Below are 21,759 nucleotides of genomic sequence, written 5' to 3' on the forward strand. Positions count from 1 at the left end.
TTGGATATCAAAGGAAAAATGAGACAACTTAGAGCCAAAATATTCAGTTTGTTAATTATACTGAATATGACCAAACTCAGCAGGAGACACTGAAAGGTTGAAAGCCAATCTGGAAAAAAATCAGGCAAATGTTATCTAAAGTAATGCTCACATAGCTATAGTAACTATAAGCAAAAAATAGTATTTAAGGATATGTGTATATATATATAGTCTCCCTGGAGTTAAGAGGGTCAATAAATGATAAAAGTTTTAATTTTCCAGCATTACATAACACTTCTAAACTTTTATGTAGTTACTAACATGGCTCAAAAAACATATAAAAGTACTTTTAATAGAACTCTATAAAAAATATCAAATTTAGGGGACAGCCGAGAGGCACAGTGCTTAAGTTTGCGAACTCCACTTTGGCGGCCCAGGGTTCATGGGTTCAGATGCTGAGCGCGGACCTACATACCACTCATCAAGTCATGCTGGTGACAGCGTCCCACATACAAAATGGAGGAAGATTGGCAAAGATGTCAGCTCAGTGACAATCTTCCTCAAGCAAAAAGAAGAAGATTGGCAACACATGTCAGCTCAGGGTCAATCTTCCTCATCAAAAAAGAAAAATCAAATTTACCATCACAGTGGGAGCGTTTATCGCACATATATTAAATCTGATGATATACTGAGCCTTAACCCTATTCTCAAATATTTTGCAAATATTGGTAACATACATACCACATTATCTGATCACAGTGAAATTAAGTTGGATATAACCCTCAAATAACTAGAAAATCATTATATGTTTGCAAATTAAGAAAAACACTTCAATAGAACAAGGTAGAAATCCTGATTATAATCAGACATTTTTGAAATAATTTAAATTACTGTATTAAAACTGGGGTGGTACAAAGTCATATATAGAAGAATAGTTATAGCCTTAAAAGCATATAGTAGAGAGACTGAAAATCAATAATCATTATAATTTAGAAAAATAAAACAGCAAATCAAACACAAAAGTTGAAAGAAGGAAAAAATAAAGATAAAACAAAAATTATGGCATAACAAACCAGAGGATCAATAAAGAAAAACTTGGTTTTCGAAAAAATTAATTAAATAAATAAAATTCATAAAATTGATCAAATAAAAAGAGGGAAGACCCAAATAAACAGGATTAGAAATGAAATGGGGACATAACTGCATATGCTGCTGTTCTTAAAATTGTAATAAAAGACATAGAAATGATTTTTATGTCAATAACTTTGAAAACAGGTAGAAGAAACAAATTTCTAGAAACGTATACTGAATGTGATTCAAAAAGAAATAGAAAATAGAAAAGTCCTATGACTATTAAAGAAATTAGATCACAGTTAAATCTTCCAATAAAGAAAACTTCAAGCTTAGATCCTTAGGCCAGCAAGTCCTATCAAACATTCAAAAACAATTGCAGTCTTGCACAAACACTATTCTAGGTACAGAGAAAAGAGGAAGCATTCCCATTTTCTTTTATGAAGCTAATAAAATCTCAGTAACAAAACATTATAAGGACAGTACAAGAAAATAAATTGACTGGTTTATAGCATTCATAAACATGTATCCTAAAATTTTAAGCAAACTATATCCAATGGAATCCTGCAATGTATTTTTGAAAATAAAATACTGTGGTCAAGTTAAGTTTATTCCGGAAGCACAAAGTAGTTCTAACATTAGGACTAAATGGTTCAGACAAACTTTCACAGTAAAGCCAACTTTTTAAGCTGGAAAAAAAATTACTGAAAATATAATGGTGCTAGCATTAAATATCGAAGAATTGAAGAGGATAATAAAGATTACTTACTGTTGTAAGATTATTTCACTTTACATGGAGTGACACAATGTTAACTTGAAATATACTGTGATAAATTAAGGATGCATATTGTAATCTCCAGAGTATGCACTAAAAAAAAGTACAAAGAATTATAACTAAAAGCTACAAGAGGAATTAAAATGAAATTTGGAAAAGTATCTAACATGGTTGAGTTAGGTTTAAAGGTGAGAATAGTGAATAGAATTGGAAGAACTGTAGTATATATACAACTTAAAGTAGAGGTAAATAATCAACAAATGCATTGGGTAATGCATTGCCACTCTAATATATTGTATTATAGGTTTATTTGTGAAATCTTCTAACTCTTTTAGTTCTCTTTTCTTTTGCAATTGGTTGCAGTGGCATATTATGAATGGGATAAGGCTCGATACATAATATTTATGTTTCCCAAACACCAGAGAGGCTATATCCTTGGTGCCGAAATGTTTGTCAAGAGCCAAGAATATACCTGTGTTAACAAGTGTGAGCTGCAGCGCATAAAATGACAAAAATCTATTAGAAGAAAAATATCACGATGAAACGCCTGAAGAAAAACACCTCTGAATACAGAGCAAAGTATCCGTTCATAGGCCCATTCTTTTAACTCTTCTAATAACTTTAAACCATTATGGTTAATGGGAGGATATTGAACTTGGCAGGATCTGGGAAAGACGCTAAAGGATTTTAAACTTTTAAGAAAATTTACTTGTTGCAACTTGGCTTGACGTATCCTAATAACTAATGTGATGATGTCTTGCAGAAGGTCTTATGTCAATAAGTTTACGTAAGTTTACAGAAGACTTTGAAAGTCAGAGTAATTGGCTAACATTGTGGTCTTCACCATGTTATTCAAGGATCTCAGAGAGACTATAACTTGTGCAGAACCACCTCCAGATACGGGCCAGTAGGGCCCTTGTTGCAGGCCCCACAACTGAGGTGCCTCATACTTTGGAGTACCTTCTTTGTCAAGAACACCTGGGCAGGGCATCTAGAGTCTAGATCAGGGCCCACAAGGAAATTTGTCTCTGTTTTTCCCCTTTGGAGAACTCTCCAACTCTCCATCCTGAGTGTGGTGTTGAGCAGATATCATGACTAGTCTAGGAGTTTGTACCTGTAGGAACCATACCCGGGCCCTGGTTCCTGGAAGGTGGTTTAGCAAAGGGATCATTTCTGTCATCTGGAATAGTATTTCTGTAATGGGGTATTGTGAGATTGGCCCCAGAGTGGTACTGATATGATAATTTTTGACTACTCATGTCTAAAACAGGACAAATTCAAGGTTACGGGTTACTTTAGTCCTTCAACAAACATTGGTCTTGAGCTGTAATTGAGTAGAACATCAATTGTAGGTATTCTAACCACACTGCCAACTTGGGTCAAGAACACCTGAGAGAGGTGAGGATGGCAGTAGACATTCTTTACTCTATGAATCCCCTGCCATTGGCACCCTGGGTAGTTACTCCACCCTCTCTCGGCAGACTCCACTCCACATGTTAAGCCATCTTCCAGGGGTGGTCATGTCTATCTCCTTTAAGGGTTTTTGAAACTATTGCTCTGTAATGTCAATGTGTTCTTCTAATCAATGTCCTCTCTTGCCTTTAACTGATGTGGTAATTTCATGCTCTTCCAGGTAAATTTTAAGGCTTGCCAGGTGAGGAAAAAATAATCATTGCACAAATGGGACAACTCTTCTTTCACTGCCCACAGGTCCCTCATCTCTCCTCCCTACTGTTTCCAGTGCATTTAGGTAGTGATGCAGTCTTCACTGAATGAGATCACATTTTAGGAATGCAGCTATTGTGACCTAAAGAGTTTCAAGACACAGTTGGAAATGGGTTGCTCTATGTTTACGCTAAAATATTCCAAACTGTATATTTAATAAGATAAGAAAAATAAGTGATCATTACATTGCCTGCATGCTCTGAGTAAGACTTGCATAAATATCATCACCACTGAAGCACATACTTTGAGAGAGGCATGGTAAGCCAGTATTCACAAGAACATGATGGATGATAGAATATCATAAACAATGACAAAACCAGCATTAAATAAATAGTATTGGAAAAGCAGAGGCAACAAAAATCTGGATTGTTTCAGTAAAAAGTGTCTTCCAGAAAGCCATGGCATCATGAAAAATAAGTGTTGCTATCTTTTTCTTGTGGTAGGAGATATGCCATTAACTAGGAATCATACCTTTGACAATAAAGAATGAAAAGAAATGGTTCCTGGACTTAAACAGGAAGGGATAGTGCCTGGACCCTATGAAGAATCTTTACTTGCACTTATTGGCAATAAACAAATATGCGTGTGCGTTTTCTCTATGCACTATTCTAAATCTTTATAAATAAATCACTGTGCCTCCTACGGGCCCACTAATTTTGTAGCTTTTTTAAGTCAAGTCATTGATTTCTACAATGAGTTAAACTAAAAATAGTTTGCTGGTGTCCCATACACCCATACATCCTGGTAGTGGCTCTACTTTTTGAAAAAGGCTAGGGCAGAGGATGGGTGTAAGGGAGTGGGGGAACAATAGAGTTAACTATTTTCGAGTCTCTGAATTAGATGTTTTATGTTAACTACTCCTTTAATCCTCACAACTGTCCTATAAAATAGACATTATTCAGTGCTTACTATGAAACAGAAACGCAGAAAAGTTAAACAATTTGCTCAAAGTCATAAAACTAGTAATTAACAAAACCAGGATTAAAGTCCAGATATGTGTCACTGTGTATTCTATCTTCTATGTTATATTAATGATTTCCTAATACTCTTACAGCATGGGTAATTTTTAGAGCCAAAACAAATAACTTAGTTTTCTCAAGAGTTTGTTTCAATAATGATAATTCTTGAAAAAATAATACAACATTAAGTATATTTCAACAATAATCTCAATAACTATATAACTTTATAACTTGTCCTTGTGATTTTTCAGGTGTTCTTTTAAACTTTCTTGACATTCTCACCTTTAGGAAAAAAATGTCTTTAACAATATGAAGCAAACTTTAGAGTATCCATATCTAGTTCCATAAGAAAGAAATATAACAATGTCTTTAAATTTGAATTTGCTATTATCAACGATAAATTTAAAAGGTCGACTGAACACTAAAGAATAGGATTAATGTGATAATAGGAAAACTCATTAAAGAGAATGCTTATCTTTAATCATAATTGTTCAATTGAATAGAACAATTAGAAAAGAGTCATCCTACTTGGTGTTCTGGTAAAAATGAATATAGGCAGCAGAGAAAAAAAGAATACCTGATTGATTTTTCTGTGATCACCAGGTTGTTTCTTTCAGGGCAGATAATCCTCCTCTGGCTAATTATAACATAAAGGAGACAGTATATTAATAGCTAATATTTAGATGATGTTAATCACATACCAGACACCATTCCAAATGTTTTACATATATTAATTCATTTAATCCTTATAACATCCTAATGAGTAAGATACTTATTTAAGAGTATTTCATTTTACAGATGAGACAATTGAGACAAAGTAGTTAAAAAGTCACACAATTGGTTAGTGGCAGAGTGGAATTTGAACCCAATCAATCAGGTTTCTGTTTCTACATTTTAATCACTATGCAATATAACCTCCCCATATACTATAGCGGTGAAAAGCCCAGACTCTGGGGCCAGAATTCAAATCTCAGCTCCACCACATACTATGTATGTGACTTTGACATAATTTCTCTCAGCCTCAGTTTCCTCATTTGCATACTGGAATGATATCTTATACAGATCTTTGTCAGGATTCTATGAAGAAGCCCATGAAAAGCACTCAGCCCAGTGTTCAGTAATGGAAGTATTCAATCATCAAGCGTCATGAGTATGATAATGAAGTCACTCTTCCTTTTCCTCTCTATTAGATAAGTAGGCTGAGGTAGATTCAATGAAAGATAGCCTAATATTTTTGTAACACTAGATGGGCAAAAGGGATCAACCAATATATGGATATTTTAACATACAAATATTACATATTCTTAAACTTGGATTTATGATTGTTTTAAAAGTGCTTGAAAATACTGTACTATTAGGTCATGGAAACGGTAATAAATTATGATATTTTATCTAATCCAAGATGCCATTATTATAAGATATCCCACTATCTTTTATGACACAATATTAGCAAGTTGCAAGATGAATCCTAATTTCACATAGATTAATATTTGAAAAAATATACATCTCCAATTTGATGAAATGTGATAATTTACTACACTGTTCAACTGATTACATATACATATCCGTCACACCCTCGCTATCACTAACTCCACTATCCACAGCTTTCTCATCTTCCCTTTCTTTGCATACCCAACAGGAACATTTATAATTTCCCTCAAACTTCACAGTTTAGAATAGAGATAGCAAGTCTCCTGGCAGAGTGCTACCAAGAGAAATCCTGTCTACTAACTAGTCTGCAAAAGCCAAGATAAATGCTTGTGAGCTGTATTTAGTCAAAAGTCAACCTGTTCTACTACATGTTTGTGTCAGACTTCCTCGCTACAACTTATATCTGTCTCTGGAGTTAATTATCCTACGTTTTAAAGGAATATAATATGCTACAAGCATGTGCTCAGCTCTTTCTAGATGTGTAGGGCAAGTTAGATTCACAGTAGAGGTTCAAGGATGTGCTGCAAATTTCAAGAGCTGTGATTTTGTCATCAGTCCTTGGTTCTTTCCTGTCAAAGCAGGTGAAAAAGTTTAGGCTAAGTTTAGAATAAGAATTCCACTGGACCCTTGCATCTCCAGTGTAAAGGAGTTAACTACATAACTTTTCAGAGAATGACCATTAAGACCTTGACATTTATCCTTTCTAAATCTGTACCTTTATAGTTTTGCTCTAATTTTTAAAGTTCCACTTCAATACTATTTGTTCTCAAAGTCACACAGAAACAACCAAAAGGAAATATAATTTTTTAAAGTAGCTAAACAACCTACAGATAATAGAGACTAGAGATTAAACAACAAAAGAACATTCTGATTAAAACTTAAATCTCAAATTGAAATCTTTAACAATATTCCTTAACAAACTAAGTCATTTTCTGTTCTTAATAAACTAAAGGGGATGAGGCTGGCCCAGTGGCGCAGTGGTTAAGTGCGCACATTCCACTTCGGTGGCCCAGGGTTTGCCGGTTCGGATCCCAGGTGCGGACATGGCACCACTTGGCAAGCCGTGCTGTGTTGGCATCCCACACATAAAGCAGAGAAAGATGGGCATGGATGTGAGCTCAGGGCCAGTCTTCTTCAGCAAAAAAAGAGGAGGATTGGCAGCAGATGTTAGCTCAGGGCTAACCTTCCTCAAATAAATAAATAAATAAATAAACTAAAGGGTAGAAAATTCTCCAGGAAGTTTGTCTGTAATTACATTTTTAAGCACAATTTTTTAAAATGATGCTTTGTCTCATCTCTGCTACAATACTTTTCCAAGTATTTCATAAATTAGAGGGAATATATGCAGTAAATCCAAGTTCATTTATTTACTGACACATCCAAACATATTTATGTATACCATACTCTGCTGTAGGTTGCGAGAGATTAAAACATATATAATTCTAAAAGTATGCAACAAGAAAAGATGAAAAGTTAAATCACATAGTACAAAACATGATTAGGTGTCATTTTAAGTACACTATATTCCTTTTAGAATTAAAAGACCTTTTCACATACATTGTGTTATAACTCTTTCAGTTATAATTAAGTTTGACTTGTATAGCAGAGATCCAGTTTCAGTGATCTAAGACAGAGGTGCTCCATTTTTAACATGTGCCTTCCAAGAGCAGCCTAGGAAACACCTTTATTCCTGTTAACTGGAAGAACAAAAAGAGCATGGAGGATCACATGTGGGAGGGTTTTATGGGCCAGACCTGGAAAGAACACAGAACACTTTCCCATTACACTGGCTAGAACTCAGTCACATGACCACTTCTAACTGCAAAGCAAACTGGGAAACATCTAATTCTCAGCTGCAAAGAAGAGATGACTATGGTTTGGGTGAACACTTTGCAGTTGTGTCACTTTTCCTCAGAAGTTTCTTTGTCATTACTAAATCAGTTAATACATATGGAGCACTTTAACAATTCCTGATTCATGATACATGCTCAATAAATGTTCATTATGATTATTTTCAATTCTTTCTATACATACAAATTCCAGTCCTGTAACTCATATAACTCTTAATAAAGGCATCCTAACGAAAAAGAGTATTTCTTCTATTTCCTATGCTTCCCCTGAATAAAGTCTAGTACTGCTGATCCATAGCAGTTAGTTTAAAAGATCTAGCTGACCCAAATATAAATTTAACTTTGTATGAAATTTACGTACTTCCATTGAATATATTTTTGCCCATCTAGATGATTAGTTACTCTAAACATAAAAAATTTATCTCATATTGCTGTTATATGTAAATTTTATGACAAAGTAGGAAATAAATATAAATTAATCTTTGATAGATTAAACATTGTATTTATAACAAGTACAATAGGAGTTATTTCATTTTCCACACCCTGACATTTTGATATAAGAATTCAGGGGAGGGCCAGCCCTAGAGGCCTAGTGGTTAATTTTGGCAGCCCAGGTTCGGTGCCCAGGTGCGGATCCACACTACTCGTCCGTCAGTGGCCATGCTGTGGCTCATGTACAAAAAGAGGAAGATTGGTAACAGATGTTAGCTCAGGGTGAATCTTCCTCAGGGTAAAAAAAAAAGGATTTAGGGGAAAAAAAGCCAAAGCTAGTTTAATTTGGTTAGATGAGATAGTGAAAAAGGAATTCATGAGAAAGTTTCCCCTATTAAATTGAATTTGCAATTGATAGCAAAGTACTAAAAAGCTTCATTTACTTAAATGTTTATCTTTTTAAATATTACTATCCTTAGAACTAGTGATTAAACAATTCTTCTAGGTAGCAGTTCAATATCGAAATTAGTGTAACTAACTATATCTTATTTTATCCTACTAAAAAGTACAGCATTATAAAGTTTTCACATTGTACTCTGAACTCACAAACCATTAACTGTCTCAGCATGCTACTAAATGGTGCATTCCAATTCGTAATGTGGCTCTAATGAGCTCTTAAATGAATTTATCTTAAATAAATTAAAGGGTATCCAAGAGAATTTGCTTGGTAAACACAGTATTTGAGGGATATTATTAAATATAAAAGAACATGTGTGGCAATCACTAAATGAAGAAGCAGAATTGAATTTTTTAACTGAGATATAATTGGCATAGAACTTTATGTTAGTTTCAGGTGTACACGTAATGATTCAACATATGTATATATTGTGAAACGATCACCACAATAAGTCTAGTTAACACCCATCACCACACCTAGTTACAAATTTTTCTTCTTGTGCTAGGATCTTTTAAGATCTACTCTCTTAGCAACTTTCAAATATACAACACAGTATTGTTAACTACAGTCAACCATACCATTCATTATATTCCTAGGAATTAATTATTTTTATAACTGGAAGTTTGTACCCTTTGACCTCCTTTTTGTCCACCCTCCACTCCCCGCTTCTGGTAACTACCAATCTGTAAAAGTGAATTTTTTGAAGCTACACAAACTACACAAAATTTTGGAATTGTAACCTTAAAAAACCAACTATGACACTTTAAGAGTGGCCTCACTCCTCGACAAAATGCATAAAATTGATGTTGTGTAAAAGTAAAGAAAATCTGAGTAGATTGACAACTTTTACCTTCTATCCATGCCCTCCAGTCAAAGACCTTCAGGATCACACCTATAGTTGAACAAGTTAGGTTGTTCCCCAGTGCTATGAGAGAGAATGAACTATACAGTTCCCCTGCTATCCAAAAGTAGAGCATTTATTTGTATGAAACTTTTTGTAAGCCGAAATGGTGTAAAATGGAGAAGCAATTTTTGATTTTTATATTTTTTCATAAAAGCAAAACTCCTCTTTGGATTTCTTTTGGTTAGTGGAAATAGGTACTAACATAGATCTTTGGTGAAAACAAAGTAGCCTTACAAAAACTTTCAAAAAGTGGGGAATACTTGTCTATAGAGAACTGTGAGACTTCTCAGTAAGGGGACGTTAGAAAAGACTTACAGACTTTGGGCTTTGGTTGGATGATTTGGGGGAGGGTGCAGGCAGAGACCCCCTGAATTGAATTCTGTCAGAAAGTAGGACAATTCCATAATTAGGTATCTCAATAAATCCTATTTATAGGAAAGGTAGACTAGAGTGAGGCTCAAGCTATCATTGGTAAAGAAGCGACAGTCACTCATATTAGCTAGGAGAGTGAAGTGTTTGCTGACTTCTGGCTTCCACATCGTTCATGCTTTATTTGTGTTCAGACATGATTCTACAGTGGGCTCATTTTTGTCTTTCTCCATCATTGTCACTGAGTGGCCTTCTCTGATGTTGGTGCTCTGTGAAATTATTCTATGCTCAACAAGAAAACATCAACACTTAACTGTGAATGTCAGGCCAGTTGTTAGGAACAACAAATACTAGTTGATAGTATCAGACCAGCTCCCAAATGTAGGGAGCTGCCTTTCTCTTTCTCAGTATTCGTTTATGAAGATAATTGTTTTTAACTCAGTAAACATATACATAGTGGCTTTGTTTTTCTAGGGGGTGGGTTTTATGGTTGCTTTTTTTTTTTTATGAGCAAGATTGGCTCTGAGCTAACATCTGTTGCCAATCTTCCTCTTTTTTGCTTGAGGAAGATTGGCCCTGAGCTAACATCTGTTGCCAATCTTCCTCTTTTTTGCTTGAGGAAGATTGCCCCTGAGCTAACATCTGTGCCAGTCTTCCTCTATTTTGTATGTGGGATGCTGCCAGTGTGACTTGACGAGCGGTGTGTAGGTCCGTGCCTGGGATCCAAACCTGTGATCCCCAGGCTGCCAAAGTGGAGTGCATAAACTTAACCACTATGCCACCAGGTTAGCGCCATAGTGGCTTTGTTTTTACTGAATTCTGTACTTTCACCATTTGTATTGACATGTGCTGCTGAATAAGCAATATGGCTGGAGTGAACTCAATATTAATTTCATTAAGCTTCATTTTTTTATTATAACTAAAGATGTGATCTTAAAAATAATCTAAGTTTTAATAATATTGGATGGGCTTCCACTTTACATTATGGATCATGTAGGGGAAATTTTTTCATTAAAACTTATAATCTAATAAGATCTGAAAGTATATATGGAGAGAATAAGGCTGAAGTAAGAACTGGGTTTTTTATTTACTTCAAAGAACCAAGGTTTAAATAAAGTAAAAATAATAAAGAGTAAACAGGGTAAAAGTAGTTAATGGTTAACATCTATTAGCTTATTAAATTAACAATATTAACTAACATTTTGAGTGGTTACTGTGGGCCAACTAACTGACACTCATTTACTCCTTGAAACATGAGACGAGCTCTGGCATTATCCCTATTTTACAGACGTGGAAAAAGATTAGACAAGTTGAAAATATGTAACATAAACAAATGTGTGATACGAAGCCATACTGTCTTACTTCAGAGCCAAGCCAATCTTTATGCTATTGCTTCACCTTCCAAGGAGGTTTCTCTAGGCAGATCATCAATCATAGGGTTTAAGATTATGAGACATCAGAGTCACCATCCAGTATGAGAACACAGAGAATATGATTCCAATCATTGATGAGGTAATTATTTTAGGCTGGATAACAGTATATTAGTATAAAGAGTGGGAAAGTTCATAAATAGTTTTCTGTTGTAAAAAGCACAAGAACATATCTATAGAGTTACCAGTCTGAAACAATTAATCAAGTTATTTTCAGGCTATGTTGAGAAGATAATTGTTGCTAACAAATGTGATTATTAAACTATTGTTTCAATGAATAGATCTTTCACGAAAAAAGGGGATATTACTTTTCATGATCTACCTTTATTTCATAGAAGAAAAGTTTTTTAGTTAGGATGCAAGTATAAACCTAGATTTCTCTCCTTGCAGTTGGAATCGAATTTTAACAAGACTGATATTCTCAGGACTATTAGTTTTTTCCTTAGTTCATCACTAGATCATGAGTAAAAAGGATTAATAGAAGCAGTGTTATAAAATGATACAATCCTTTCAGAAACTTTCTAATACCTTGGCAAAATTCAACAGCTTTAAAAGTTTTCATACCCTGCTTCCTTATTACATAAGGAATCTAACAAAAAAAGATTAAAATCTAAAATGCAGACAAAAATTTATGAACAAAGAATTTAGTCAAACCAATATTTATAATATTGGAAACAGATTAAATTTGCAATATTAGAGGAATAGCTAAGTGAATTATATACTCAAATAATTAAATATGATACAGTCATTTAGAATGTGTCTCAATGTTTTTAATGATGTAAGTAAATCTTTATGCTATATCAAGAAATAACAAAAAAGCAAAAACAATGGTATACAGACATATATGATTATAACCATAAAAATGCATATAAAAGGACTGGAGAGAAATATAGTGTAATGTTAATCACAGATATTAAATGTAGTAATGATATATTTTTTAAGTATTCCTTAAAACTTTTCTTTTCAAATTTTTAGCAAGTATACTAGACATGTCTATCATTTCCTCTCCTAGACACTCATTTTCTAGAATCTACTGTAATCATAGACCCTAGAAAGGCAAACCTTTATGACCTTTTCACCCGCCTCCTCATGTCCAACCATGGATAATCACCTAGCCAAAGCCAGTCAAGGTACTGGCAGCCCAATGTCAAATACAAATCTTTTGAGAAAGGAACTGAGAGACAGAGAGATCATAATCAATAACTGATAAAAACAGATCCTGAGCAATTATAATTTAGAGATGTTGCTGATGGTTCTAATGGGCATTGTACAAAGGGAGTAAGAAGGTATAAGAGAGAAACAGAGTAGCTCAGCAGCAGATAGAAAGCTATAAAGCAAATTTTAGACTCCCTAGGGCTCCTGCGAATAACAGAGAGTGGTCTCAGTTCCTGGAATCCCAAATCCAGACCCCATAAGGCCGTATATTACTCATTTCCATTCTTTGGAATCCTTAGGCATCCATGGCTTTAATAATAAACAACTTTTTACTTAACCCAGTTTAAGCTGTTTTCTGTACCTTGAAATGAGAAGAATTTGACAGAATAAAGCAAAGGAAATGTGCCAGAACACCTTAATATGCTCCCCTTCTTCTGAAAAAAATGGAATAGGAGTATCAGCTAGAAAAATACGAGTTTCAATTTTGTCCCTGTGATGTTTTTATTTTGAGTTCTACAGTTAATGTGTTTTCTTTTATATGACTACTTGAAGTTTCACTTAAAAGCAGAAGAATGAGTTAGAGAGATTGGCACAAAGGAAAGTCCAAGAGATTCCAAGCAGAGAAGGACTCGACACATTGATGCTGGTTGAGATGTAAAAGAAAGATTCCTCCAGGAACTAAGAGCCAATAAGGAAATGAGGACCTCTGTCCCACAACCGTAAGGAACTAGACTCTGCCAACAACCTGAATGAGCTTGGAAGTGGATTCTTCCTGGAGCCTTCTCATAAGAATCCAGCTAGCCAACACACGGATTTAGGTCTTGTGAAATCCGGAGCAGAGAAACCAGCTCAGTTAATCTAGACTTCTGACGTGAAATTGAGATAATAAATTTGTGTGCTTTTAAGCCACTAAATCCGTGTTAATTTATTATGGCAGCAATAGAAAACATTATATTAGACCATTTAACGCCAAATGAGTACAGCCACATAAGGATTCCAGCTGAGTCTGCTCAATTGCTGATCCACAGATACATTTGATATTTTAAGCCACCAAATTTTTGAATAGTTTGTTAGGTGGTAATAAATAACTAATACAAAAATAAGTACTGAGAAATGAAGTCTGCTGTATTAAAAGTCTAAAGCAAATGGCGTTGGCTTTGAGACTGGGTAAAGGGTGGAGTCTTGAAAAGTAGAGGGGACACAGTTAGTGAAGGCTGAAAAAGTGGTGATGAAACTGCTGTAGGAAGCTAGAAGCAGAATCCATTTGCTTATATAACATATCCCAGTAAGAGTATGTATAGTGAGAATAGCACAGTCAGATCCTTGGGAAACAGAAACATTTAGGGGTCCAGAGAGAAAGAAGCTATCTATAACGGAGATTGACAAGTAATGTTGGAGGAGGTAGGCAGAGGACCAAGAATGACTCGTGCAAATCAATAATCAAGGAGGGGCCAGAAAGTTGCTTGTGAGAAATGTGACAATATGTCTTCCAGGCTTTAAAAATGTGTGTATATTTTAATTTGTAATTGTACTTTTAGCAAATTATCCTAAGGAAAATCACAGTATTTTTTAACAGCCAAAGAAAAATTCAAAAACAACCTAAAAATCCAGCAATAGAGTATTGATTAAATAAATGATGACACAGCCATACTGTGCAACTATTAAAAATTATTTTGTAAAGAGGCCGGCCCAGTGGTATTATTGGTTAAGTTCACATACTCCACTTTGGTGTCCCGGGTTTGGCAGGTTTGGGTCCTGGGTGTGGACCTAGAACCCCTCATCAAGCCATGCTGTGGCAGCATCCCAATATAAAATAGAGAAAGATTGGCACAGATGTTAGCTCAGCGACAATCTGTCTCAAACAAAAAGAGGAAGGTTGTCAGCAGATGTTACCTCAGGGCCAATCTCCTTCATACACACACACACACACACACAATTTTGTAAAAGGGCATTTAGTAAAACGTAAAGAGAGTAACCTTGACCAGTGAAAAGAACAGAGTATGAAACTTCATAGAATTTGCATTTAAATATATATATGAATGTGCATATTACAAAAAATTCTTAAAGTATGTACCATGAAATGGTAATGAGAATCATCTCTGAATGGTAGGATACTGTTGATTTTTTTCTCCTTTTATTAGTATCTTCTAATTTTCCTATTACAAATATGTATAAGCCAAGTTTTTTACACTTTAAATTAATGAAGACATCTTCCTCTACAAAGAGTATTCAAAAATACTAAATGCCACAGAGAAATAAATAAGAAGGAGAAATAAGTGTTCACCTGATCTGGCATTCAATGGATTATTTACAATTTAAGAAAGAACATTTCATTTGAATTTGGAAGATCCATGGCGATTGAAGAATGAATGGAAACATCCACTTGATAGAGATGTCGTGAGATCTAAACAACAAAATGTGGGTAAAGATCTTGACCAGCTCCTGATACACAGTAACAGAGTAAGCACTCAATAAATGAACATCAGTTAACAATTTTAGGGGAGAATGAAAATATTCATATTCTAGTGGACAGGCTTTGCATTTAGGTTACCTTCAGCAAGGCCTTTAGCCTCTCTCAATCTCAGTTTCCTCATCTGTAAATTGGGAATAAGGGATATCTACATATATTTTGTCAGACAGTTAAGAATTAATTTGTGTGTGTGTGTGAGGACTATTGGCTCTGTGCTAACACCTGTGCCCATCTTCCTCTGTTTTGTATACAGGATGCTACCACAGCATGGCTTGAGGAGTGATGCTAGGTCTGCTCTGGGGATCAGAACCTGTGAACCCTGGGCCACTGAAGTGGAGCACGTGAACTTAAACACTCCACCACGAGGCCAGCCCCAAGAATTAAATTTGATAATCTATGCAAAGCCCAAGCTCGAAGTCTTGGCTTAGAAATATTTCTGAATTACTGAATAAAGGAGTGGAGAGAGCAAGCCTATATTGCCCTTACAAGAAGCTTGGCTGTGAAATAAAGAAGTGAGTGTGATCAAAGTGCACAGAACTAAGACAGGGTGTTTTCAAGATAGGAGAAATCGAGTATACACATTGATTTTCTGAAAAGAAGGAAATAGTGAAGAGTGATAAAATGAAGCTATTAAGAAATAAATGATGATCATTTTGTGAAACAATATCGTTGAAGAAACAGGATTGGATGGGCTCTAAAGCACAGGAGAGGCATTTATCTTAGTCATCTTTCCCATGAGACAGAAAGTAGGGATAGGTATCAATATGGAGAACCCAAAACTTTAAGCAAAGATTTTCTTGGTATGTCCCACCTTGAGTGGACTTCCACCTGAAGCTTGGAGAATATTCATTTTTTATCCACAAGTTTGAAAGCAGCCATTATTATCATCATCATCATTTTTTGCTTTTTTTGGTGTATTATAAAATCATCTCCTCCTCCACAAAAAAGGGAAACTTATAAAGGTATTTTATTGAATAAAAAAATGAGAGAAAGATATTTACTTACTTGAGTAGTGCCTAAACCAAACACCTTACCCAAAAATTATTGCTGGGTCCCAGATATCTTTATACAATTAAGCCCCTGTAATTTGAATTCCCACTTCATATAAACACCGGTTAACACAAGGTATGTTCTTGTTCCTTTAGTACTTTGAATTAACATTTTGAACACTTGTAATTTTTTGGATTCTGTAAAAGGAACATTTTTAAGGTATTTTTGGCAGGTGCTTTGGCTAGCTTCACTGAATCTATTCATTAGTACAAGGGAGCATTTTCCACTGGTTGCAGACCAAATCTAAGGTAAAATTTACTGGGTAAACATTCCTGTTTACTTGTCATGGTAAATTATTTGATTAATAGTTGAACTAGTTCACTATAAACAATAGTTTTGTTTGATAAATAAATTAATAAATAACATATAGGGGCCAAAATACATGGTTGGTAATATGTTAAGGATAATATAACACTGTGAGGTTTTAAATAAATTGGATTATGATATAATTTGTATAGCTATATTGCAATTATCATCATCATCATCACCATCATGATCATTTCACTTTCGTGTGGAATAGAAGTTTCTCTTAGAAAATGAATATGAACATACTTCATATTTAGTAACTATTTTGCTTATGCCCTTGTTATTAGTCAGGGTTCTCCAAAGAAACAGAATCAATAGGATCTGTGTATATAAAAAGATTTGTTTTAGGAAATTGGCTTACCTGATTATGGAGGTTGGAAGGTTCAAAATCTGCAGAGTAGGCAGGCAGGCTGGAGACCCAGGGGACAGCCAGTACTGCAGCTGAAGATCAAAGGCCTGCTGCAGAATTCCCTCTTATTCAGGGGAGGTCAGTCTTTTGTTCTATTCAGGCCTTTAAGTGGGATGAGCTCATCCACATTACGGAGCCCAATCTGCTTTTCTCAAAATTCACTAATTTAAATGTTAATCTTACCCAAAAGCACCTTCACAGAAACGTTTAGAATAATGTTTGACCACATATCTGGGCACCATAGCCCAGCCAAAGTGACACATAATATTAGTTATCATACCCTTCCTGAATTGTAATCAAGTTTAATGCAACTTTTAAAATTGGACTGGAAGGATGCACACTTGTGAGCAATAGAGTTGGGTGCAAAAAGTCACTACCAGGGAAAACACTGTCAGATGTCCATCCCCATCTCAATCACTTCTGCTGTGATAGATAAATAGTGTGCAAGCCATGCCACCCTGCTTGTCTTTGATCTCCATTCCTACTCCCTAACTCCTACGCCTACTTGGAGGAGCCACCAACATTAGTCTGTCTTCAGCCTTATTCAACAATGTGGGCAGGAGGTATCCTGTCCTGTATTTCTCCCCTCCACTCCTCTGCTTCCCTCCTCTTTGGAGGTCTCCGAGTCAGACTTCCCACACTTTGCCTACGCTTAAGTGAGTAATAAACCTTTGAATTACTTGCGATCACTGGCTCTGGCAAGGTGTGTTTGACATCCAATACCCTACACAAGAGGGAATGCAGACATGACAACTGGCCCAGTCAGGCAAGGGCAATAATAGTACCAAACTCTTAAGATAACCTTACCTAGACAGGAGAGTGCAGATGGGAAAATTTCTGGTTTCTTACTCAATGCAAAAGTGCATTAACAGACATATATTTTGTAACTTTAAAAAATATTTAATTAAAAAAATTAGGCCATCCAATTAGAGTAACTTAGATAAACAGGATATAAACTATGCATTTTTATGATTACATTTCAAGTATAGTATTACCAATGGCTTAAACAAGACAGACACTTATTCTCACACAAGATAAAGGCCCATGCTGGTATGGCAGTTATGCTATACAAAGTAATCAGAGGGTCAGCTTCCTTCTATCTTGTGGTTTGTCCACCTCTGGGTTCCTAGATGGCTCATTAGCACCTATATAAATTCTAGCTAGCAGTAAACAGAAAAAGTGAAGGACAGGTATTTCCTTTTCCTTTATGGGTACTACTTACAGGTGGCAGAATTTATATCTACTCACACGCCATTTTCCAGCACACAAACACACCTAGCTTGAAGGGAGACCGGGAATCTTCTTTAGTCCAGATGATCTTGTGCCTGGTACTATAAGAAGAAAGGGGGAAAATGAATGATAGGGCATAAATAACCAGAAGTGTTGACCACATATCTAAACTTTAGTTTAATAATTACATAGATATGTATGTGTATGCAGGTATGTGTGTGCATGTATACATATACACATATTTAGAGGAAAAGGTAGATAGTGTAATTCATAGCTTGAAATTAATTAAAATTGTAACCATCCAGCTGATATCATGAATGATATAATTCAATTCTGTCAATAAAGATTTGCTTTATGTCATAAGGCATACTAGATTTATTTTGATTATGAAAATTTGTAAGCACTGCAAAACTTCTCTGTGGATAAATAATAAACTGTATGGTTTATTCATTAATTAGTCACATGACAAAAAAATTCTTCATAGGTAAGCATCAGCTACTGGCACAATTGTGCTTTTAACAAACCACCTGATGACTCTGAAGCATAAAACAAGAATCATTTACTCTTGCTCATACATCTGTGTGCTGGCTGGAGGTTGGCTGATTTAGACTGAACCTGGCTTCAAGCTATAGATTAGGTCATAGTCTGCTCTATATGTCTTTCTTGGATTAGTGGGACTAGTAAACTACCTGGGACATGTTCTTCACATGACAATAACAGAAGCACAGAAGGCAAACTCAACAGCTGCATTATTTTTTTAGGACTTCATGTCTGCTAACAGTTCATAGACCATTGTTAGTCAATTGTTCAAGCCCAAAATTAAGGACTGATGAAGTACCTCCCGCTTACCTTGAGACAGGACAAGGATGTAGATATCCATTACTACTATAAGGAAGTAAAAATTTAGACCACTAAGTCAATCTACCGTAAGATCGTATTGTACTATTCCAAAGTCAATGTAATTTCACATTGCGTTTTAGACTTATTCCCATAAACTAATTTATTCACTTGGCTCCTATTATGTGTAATGTACAAATTTCTTTTCAAAAATTTTTGAGATATACTTCCTGCTTTATAGAAAATTTGTCTGATGAAAGATTACAACAAAGTAAAAAGGAATTACACTGTAGTGTGGTAAGTTGAGTGACAAAAAAATGGAGAAGGCAATACACAGATATGAGAAGAGGCATCTATTTCAGCCTAGAGAAAAGGGAAGAGTATTGGGAAGATTTTTCTGGAAAAGATGTCTTGAAAAGCACTGTGAAAAAAAAAAAGGAATTAAATTCTATGAGTTATCTTTTGATTCATCAAAAATGCCCCAAAACTCTAAGAGGAATTTTATTCACATCTTTGGGTTTGCTGGAGAGGTTCTGCATCACATGTTCTTCATTCTCCTCTTGGAATCAGTTGCTAGCTGGGGTATATTCTTCTCATAGGTGATCGCAAAGAGCTAGAAGCAAAGCCTGAATGCACAAACACATTGTGTTCTGTCTTCTAAAATCCCATTGGCCAAGGCAAGTCACATGATTGAACTCAACGTCAAGCGGTAGAGAAGGAAGTATACGCCTTTTTCTGTGTGTGGACAGAATTGAAAGGTTAAAGGGTAAATGATTACAGGGAGAGGGAAAAGGAATTGAAGCAAATAATTCAGCCCACCACACAAGTAAAAAAAATCGCCAAAAACTTTATTTCTTACAAGTACAGATCTAGCTATATAAATGTATACATTTATATTTAAAGTCTTAAAACAAATGGAAAAATAAAGTATGCAAATACATTAAAAATATGCATTTAGTTCATATCATGTGATTTAGTCCATATCATGTGATAAGCACTATGGTATATGTTTGAATACATTAATAAATATGTATTATTAATATACACTACACTAATTCCTACAGCATTGGGAATACTCACTGATTCCATGGTCCATAATGATAACAAAGGTAACATTTGTTTAGTGTTTAGTTATAATTTTTATGCCATTTTTCTATATTTTCACATAATTAATTTGTGATACAAATATATGGACACATCGATTAAAACCTTTATTAAATTCTCAGTAGCAATTTTGACGGATTTTTTAAAATTTTATTAAACATAGTAATATAGAACTCAATTTTGTAGACTGGCCTTATTAAAGTACAGTGACCATTAACAGCAACTAACAGGTGTTAAGTGTGTATGTTTTTGTGTGTGTGTTTTAAGTTCTTCAGAGAATTTAGACATTGTCTTTGCATCACAAGGATAGTTTGTTAACAAAGATTTTCAGCTCTCACTCCAAGAGAGTCTGGTGGTGTATGTACTCATATGGGCTTGAGAACATCTAATACAAATAGGTAGAATTATTCCATCTATATTGTTTAAAAGCAGTCAGGAGACACAAGTAGTCCTGGAACACATTTTGAGAAACACTGGTTTTGGGTTTTGGAGCTCCAGAGAAAAGAAATGAAGAAAGCAAGTAACACTGGAGAAAATAGTGCTCAATTCTTGGCTACTTATTTTTCTGATATGTACTTTGAACATAAAATAAAAAATGCACTAAGTGAATATGTTTAAAGCACACTTGAACTAGGTAAGTTAAAAGGCAGGTTATTTTTTATTTCATTAGAATTTGCAATGATTCTGTGGATATTTAGTAGAATTTTCTAATTGGAAAAGTCATAATGAGATGCTTTTCAGACTCTCCTTGATTTTTACTTAGAAGTAAAGACTTTCAATAATTTACTTTTCTTACTCTTCTATTATAAGAATGTTCTTGAATATCATGAGTGATAGCTCTAATTCTTTTCTAACACATCTAATCCACTGTAAAGAATTAGTATAGTTGGATAAGCCAGCGAGGATTGTCAGCTTCCTTGCTGTAAGCATTCTATAAAAGTGTCTGCCAGCAATATTCTTAAATTGAGGCATTTGATGTGAAAATTTGATAAGTGATTACTTAATGAAATATGTAAATCCAAACTTGGCTAGATATGCCTAGTGTCAAATTTAACTACAAGATTTAGTTTTCAACAAAATTTAAAAGTTATAACAACACAGTAATAACCAAACATTATTAAATTATGGCCAAGTTGTTCATTCATTACAATAATAGTAGCTAACATTCATTGAGCTCTTACAGGCACTTTACATACATTATTCCATCAAATCCTCATAGAAATTCTTGAGCTTGAAATAATCATTATTTTACAGATGAGGTTCAGAGAAGTGATTTCTCATGATCAGAGTACTATAATAATAACAGTCTTTCCTTACTTGTTTATGCCTATCTGTACCATAATATCTTAAGCATAAATCTACTTTTCTTCAATTATCAAATATTTCAAACAATAAGAACCTAGATTTTTCCTACTAAATTATAATGCCCTTAATTACTTTATTCATCCATTCATTAGATATTAATTGAGCAGTTACAATGTGCGAGAAATTACCCTAGGAATTGGTACAAAACATAAAAAGGAAGACATGGTCCATTAACTTCATGAATCTTTTAGTCCGACAGGTTGAATAAACATGCACTGACTGATTGAATGGCTGACTAATGGCAGTGGGCCCACCCACCCTTTCTCTTCACATTTTTGTTCCTTACTGTTTGCTTGAAAACCACAAAATGGAGGATTTTAAAATTGTTCATAAACTAACGATATATATCTGAATAAAGAACTAAGGAAATCATCTATGAATAACAAAATCAATCAGAATTCTTTTGGTCGAAAGCAACAGGAAATTCAACAAAGTTGGATGTCACAAAAAA

General features: G+C 34.7%; 1 long non-coding RNA gene across 1 annotated transcript; it reads right to left on the reverse strand.

The window, feature by feature from the left end:
* Positions 1-1,818: 1,818 nt before the first annotated feature.
* Positions 1,819-16,853, reverse strand: LOC123277671 (uncharacterized). The gene is made up of 3 exons (XR_006514801.2): positions 16,725-16,853; positions 5,087-5,146; positions 1,819-1,918 (listed from the first exon to the last, which is right to left on the reverse strand). It is a non-coding gene; the product is annotated as an uncharacterized lncRNA (long non-coding RNA).
* Positions 16,854-21,759: the final 4,906 nt, after the last annotated feature.

This window comes from Equus asinus, chromosome 16 (genome assembly GCF_041296235.1).
Source record: "Equus asinus isolate D_3611 breed Donkey chromosome 16, EquAss-T2T_v2, whole genome shotgun sequence".
In the NCBI taxonomy this organism is placed as follows: domain Eukaryota; kingdom Metazoa; phylum Chordata; class Mammalia; order Perissodactyla; family Equidae; genus Equus; species Equus asinus.